The sequence below is a fragment of the Hemicordylus capensis genome, chromosome 1, assembly GCF_027244095.1.
Source record: "Hemicordylus capensis ecotype Gifberg chromosome 1, rHemCap1.1.pri, whole genome shotgun sequence".
In the NCBI taxonomy this organism is placed as follows: Eukaryota; Metazoa; Chordata; class Lepidosauria; order Squamata; family Cordylidae; genus Hemicordylus; species Hemicordylus capensis.
Window position 1 is genome coordinate 326556183 of NC_069657.1, and position 6442 is coordinate 326562624.

Below are 6442 nucleotides of genomic sequence, written 5' to 3' on the forward strand. Positions count from 1 at the left end.
GTAATTTTTATTCCCCAGTTAATTCCCCAAAGCACTAAAGAAGCTACCCACTCCAGTTACAGAGTAGTTGCAGAGTTTAGTTGTTGCAGTTATTTATAGAAGACACATGGAGATTCTTGTAGAACTAAATATTAAGTATTTATTGGTGAAGTACAGTTTGGATAGGAAAGACCTAACCCTAAATTATGGAACTACATAATGAACATGCAGGGAGAGAGAGATGTTTCTGTCTGTTCTCTAAGAGGAAAGGAAGGGGTTCTGCGTCAGCACAGGAAATACCTGTGGAGTCATATCAGGGGACATAGAGTAGAGACAGGTAGAACAGTTAGGGAGATCCTTACTCACTATCTCTACTTCCAACTATCTACTCTACACCAACTATCCTAATGACCTCCCCTAGTGGTCATTAGGATAGCTGGTGCACAAGGTCGATGCACCAGAAGTCCATATCCAACAAAATGAGCATGATGAATTGAAGGATTCCCCATGAATTGGGCACTCTAGGCGCCTGGCTTTGTGTCTGCTTGGGCTGCGTGCAGCCGGAGCACACACACAAGCATGTACCTGGGCAAAAGGGTGCGCTTGCACCCTTTTACCCAGGTATGAGGTGAGGTTGAATACCCATGGAGCCAGCCCTGGGATTGGCCTTGATCCCAGCACTTCATACAAGCAGTCCTACCCAGGTGGGGCTGCTCGTGTGAACAGCCTGCATGTCTTTCCAAATATAAACTTAGTGGGATAGGTGCTATCATTTCTGTTTATGCAGAATATTGAATACATACACACCCCAAACCCATTTAACTCTTGATACATCCTGGGAGTTTATGGTTTATAGCACATTTGCAAAACAAGTTTTCTGAGCTGTTAGTAGTTCCCGGCATGTTTCATGGATTCTGGATTCCCTTGGAGGTAAGATCACTGGAGGTTTATGGAGTCTTTGTAATCTTGGTTTTATTTACACATATAAAAGTGGAACATTATATGGAGGGGAAATAACAGAGAACTCTTACAAGCAGCAACAGGTTACATCAGATCCCCTGAGAGAAAACCGTGCTGCTTAAGGTGCTTCAGCTCTCTCCTCAGCTTTCCCATTCCATTTCCTTCCAAAACACAGGCTTACACAATGTGCAGCATTATGGCTCCTAATCATTCACAACACTGCTCTGAATGTATGGTTGTACAAGGCAAACTGCTATAGCACTGTTTGAGTAACCTCTTGTTCAGAGCATCCACAGCAGGGTGGAGCATTAAAGAGTGCAGCACTGTGCATCATGTAAGCCACATTCTTTTTCTCTCTGTGTCTCATACCCATCCTCTCTGTTTCTCAAGCTACTGCTTTTGTTCCTTAACACTCACAGGATGGTGGATGGTGGATGGGAAGGATGAGTGACCTTACACTACTAGTGGTGGGCTAATACCCCCCTTCCAGTGTGCACAGCACACCAAGCAGTTTTTTCTGATGCCACCCATCTCCTTGATCCAAAACTGTTTTCCAAGCAGTGCGAGGCACACAAAGCACACCAAGTAGTTGTTTCCCTCCCCAATCCATTATCTTCTCTCCTTCCCTTCTCCAGCAGCAGTACAAGCCCTGCTCATCTTTTTTCTCCACTCCAGCCTCCCAATCTGACTTTGAAAAGGAGCAGAAGGAAGTGTATTGAGGACAGTAGAGCAGCTTCAGGCCAGCACTACTGTTGAGGTCCTAGAGATGCCCTAGGTAGGTAACCTACTGGTCCTAATACGCATCCTTGCAACAGGATGGCACAACTGCTCCTGCCAGCTCCAGGTATGGTACAGAGGTTTGGCTTTTTCTGCCTCTTGCATGCTTTCTTATAGGTTTTGTTATGGATTCCAATATCAGCATACGTTGCAGCCATGGACATTTCTACTCCAAGACATCCACTGGCTTCTTGAACTATCAGCCACCATTTTACCTACCTAAATGATGGCCAAGCAGCCACTTCCTAGTCAGTAATATATTTGGTGCGAGTGTAAATAAAGAATAGCAGCAAGAATAGCACATTGGAGCAGTGTTCCCTCCAACAGGGATTCTGTTGGGGACCCCCCCCCCAACATTAAACCCAGAATACCAACCCAGAAGTATATGGAATTAAGGCCTGTGTCTGATTCCATTTTAGTAAGAGATCAATTAATGCCAGAACTCAAGGTGAACTGGCACCTAGGTCTCATGACTGCCTCGACTAACTGCTCTGTGAAGGAAGAGTCAATCCAGCATTGTATTGTGAAATGGGTGTTCAAAGAAACACAAGGGCTAGGCCTGAGCTATCAACATTCTAAAATGTAACTCACTATCAGATAATGTCTGTGGAAGAGGCCAGAGGCTGAACTCCCCTTTCCTGTTGCAAGAAGTCTATGTTAATCCTTGTCAGTGATGGCTCTGCTCTGCCCAAAGGGGATACTCAATTGCTGTCTATAGAAATTCCACTCTATGAAAACACCTGTAGATTTAGTCCTTTTATTAACACCTTTTTAACAACTTCTGGGACCAGGCCAAGAACCTGGGGACAAGAGAAGATGCCGATTTGTAGCTCAGAGATGCAGATTTGCTTTGGGCAAAGTAGAATGTCCCCTCCCCTAAATAGCAGCTTACAGAAGATGGGATTCAGATCTCCCTGGACTGAGCTAATATCCGGAATAGTTAAAAGACAATATCCAGAAGGTAACAGCAAATTGTCACCTTTTGGGGACCCAGGAAGGGTGAGGATATTTTGAATAGACTCTATGGAGATCAATGGAAGATACAACTATAAAGAATGAGGCTTACTGGACAGAGTCAGCAATCTTGCCTAACAAGCATACTTGCTCAAGAGCCATCCCAGAGTTTGCTGCTAAGCCGCGGGGCAACAAGCAGTAACTCTGTCCATGGACAGGAACTGTCTGTGACTTCTGCTGTGCAGTGAGAAGTCAAGACTTCCTCAGTCATGGTGCTCTCTCTCTCTGCCTCTCTCTGAGCAAACTGCCTGCTTGACCAACCATCGCTCTCAAGCTCCTGTCTCCAGCTACAGCCTCTCTCCTTCAGCTGAAAGCCCCCCCGTTCTCAAGCCTCTGACCCTGGTAATATGTTGTTCCCACAAGCCTTGGATCCCTCTTCCCTCCTCCCTACTAATTACTGCCACCCCCTTCCCAAGCCTTCCCTTCCTTCTTTTTCTGATTCTCTCTAAATGTTTTATTAGATTTATTAGATTGTTAGATAGCTGTAATTACTGATTGCACACACGTTAGTTAGGCACATTACACTACACTTGAATCGGAAACATGTTTTTATTTTATCCTGATGAGCAACTTTTTATAATAAATCCCATTGAACTTTCTGAGTGTGTGTCTCTCTATCTCTGTTTGCGTGCCCAGATCCTATATGGTCACCAACTCCAAGAACCAATTCAGTTTGTGTCTGATGTGACTTTGCTTCTTTCCCTCTGAGCATGTACAGAGTGCAAAACCAGGTGTAGTTCACAACAATTCCCAGATGTTGACTACAACTCCCTGAATCCCCATCTGAAATGGCTTTTGCTTGGGGATTATGGGAGTTGTAGTCAACAACATCTGGGAACCCCTGGTAGAGGGAACACTGCATTGTAGCGAGTTCATCTTAGTTCTTACGTTAGTCAATTGCATTACAACGGAGATCATATATCTGAGGCAGAGCAATACTGATGAAGTTGATCTGGAAGATTTCTGTTATGCACTCAGCTTTCGTTCTCCCATGTTGCATTCTCAGTAGAGAAGATGTGATATCGAAACCCATGCACTTAAAATGGATTCATACCGCCTATTCACATGGCGATCTTAATCTGCTACACTTGTTTTTTGCAAACTGTTATCTCTATCAGAGGGGTCTGAATGTGTTTTAAAAGTCTCTGTGATGACAACTGACACTTTTAGATACGCAGGCTAATATGAGATAATTGCAATAATCAAGTCATCCAAATGCATCCTTATTCCATCAAGCACTTGAGCACAGTCCAGACCTGCAATACCTCTCCCTTCCATTGCATGTTAACATCACTATCATGCACTATGCATTTTAACACCATCTATTAACTGCCTTGCCTACAACCTCCCTCTCTACCATTTCTAACAGCAGCTTTTTACATTTTTCATCCCCGTTTCCCATTCCATTTTTAAAAAATATATATCTACAAAATCTTTGTCTCAACTCATATCAGCTTGCCTCAACTCACATCAGCTTGCCTTTTCACAAGGAAAACATGAACTCAGTGTATCATGAACTTGTATTGAACTTTTAAAATTCAGGCCAATTCACAGGGGCTCCAAATTAGTCAAATGAGCCGAAACACCTTCACTGTCCTTCAGACTAAACTGACAAGAAGATAGAAAGAGCAATGTTTTTACAGTCACTGTCTCTGCTTCTGTCTGAAAAGGGCCAGACAGGGCTGATAGTGATGAATGAGGATGTTGTTTTTAAAATGAGCTACAGTGTTAATCTATATTAAGCCAAAATATTCTATACAATATAAGCAATAAGTGGTCTTTGAAGCTTAAATGTTCGCCCTACTTTTCCCTCCTTTATGGCTCCATCTTTATTTCCACTGATGATGGCCACAGAAGTCTGGATATAAATGGAGGATCAGAAGTCATCTCAGTTTTCTTGTTCCTGTTTCAAGAACATATTTTTAAAAGTGTTCTGGGTGTTTTTTTTGTTTTTTAGTTCTCCAGCAAAAATGGTATATATTTATCTAGTCTGTAATCTGTAAATGATTACTTAATTTATATCCCACCTACGCAGAAAAACTTTAGGTGCTTACAAAAACCACAAAAAAGCTGCCCAATATCTATTGAAATAATTATTAAGAAATTATTACAAATGGTAGAATGTGAGAGGGGCAAATAAGAAGGGTATTCCTAGGCTACTACTAGGCACTAGGTTTTGCAGCAGTGGTAGCATCACACCTAGGACAAAAAAATAAGAAGCACCTACCTAATATATGACATATATTTATATACCGCTTTTCAACAGAAGTTCCCAAAGCGGTTCATATAACAAACAAATAAGATGGCTCCTTGTCCCCAAATGGCTCGCAAACTAAAAAAGAAACATAAGATAGACACCACCAGCAGCCACTGGAGAAATGCTGTGCTGAGGATGGATAGGGATATGCTCAGTAAAGAAAATCACCTCTGCTCAGTAAAGAAAATCACCACTTTAAAAAGGTGCCTCTTTGCTCAGTTAGCAGGCGTTACTCAGAGATACCATTACTGAAAAACCACCTACTACTCACAGCTGTGCTGCCTTTGCTGGCAAAGATGTACTAGAAGTATTCAGCAGGAGAATAAACACCTTGATGGCTTGTTGATACTACTGAGTCAGCAACCAGACACCCAAAAACAGAGACAACCAACATCTGGAAATAGCCTTAGTGGTTGTTCCACAGATATGCTCAATTACAGCCATTTACACAAGTTTCTTCAAACACTACAAGTCAGTTTACTTACCTTTAAAAATTACAATAAGCTAAATGATAGAAGTTCTATCATTTCCAGCTATTGGGGAAGGGTGCCTCTAGGCCTCCACTATATGGTAGTGAGCCTGTCCTGCCACCTGTTACCTCTCTCTGTTGGAGAAGACAGGAAATTAGGAAGGAAGGGATATGCTCCACCCATTTGGGCTTCATAATTCCTTGTTTCTTTAAGCATTCAGTATGCAAACTCAAAAAGCCCAAATGGTTTTCGGAGTGAGCCCGGGGTTCACACAGCACTATAAATGTATCTCTTATGGATGCTGTATTTTGGTGGCCCTTGTTACATCTTAGATGGGTTTGGAATTTTGCTATATTTATTAGGGTTTCTGATGATCAGACAGTATTATCTGGCTGTATCTCTCCAATATTAGGTGCTAGATTAAGGTGAATAATGTGAAGACAGAACTGTTTTGTAAGCAAGCCAAGCAAAGGTCAGTTCTACTGAAGCAACCTAAGCAGGAGGGCAGACCTTAGAAAAGAGAGAAATTGAGAAGACAGAATTGCTGGTAAGGCCGAGCAAATCCAGCAGGACCAAGAAGCAAGACACAAATAGGCCATAGCTCTATATTAGTCACACAAGTCCTACTAAGACATTACATGTGTACAGATTGTTGTTCATGTGTATACAGATTATGGTGTTCATGTACAGGCCCCTGAGTACAGGCCCCTTCAAATGCAGGGTGCAGACAGTTATGCTGAACAAAATATGTGAATTACTGAACATGCATTCAGCCCTTGGAGAATCTAGGTTGACAATCATGGAAGTGCTTGCCATCACGGTTACAGCACTTACTCTTTCCAACAAAGGGGCTGTTCACACGAGCAGCAAAACCCAGGCTTGGGCAGCACTGCTTGCGTCTGGCTACCTGTGTGAAACCCTGTCTGGGTTTGTCTATCCAGGATGAAGGCCAATCCTGGCACTGCCTGCCCTGTTTAGCCCAACC

The 6442-nt window shown here is 42.7% G+C and overlaps 1 long non-coding RNA gene across 2 annotated transcripts in view; it reads right to left on the reverse strand.

Annotated features, from left to right (window-relative positions):
• Nucleotides 1-5623, reverse strand: part of LOC128349026 (uncharacterized) — a 148683-nt gene extending 143060 nt beyond the window's left edge. For both annotated transcript variants that reach the window (XR_008318622.1, XR_008318789.1), the window contains exon 1: nucleotides 5473-5623. This is a non-coding gene — a long non-coding RNA (uncharacterized LOC128349026). The remainder of the gene's footprint in view (nucleotides 1-5472) is intronic.
• Between the last annotated feature and the right edge of the window lie 819 nt (nucleotides 5624-6442).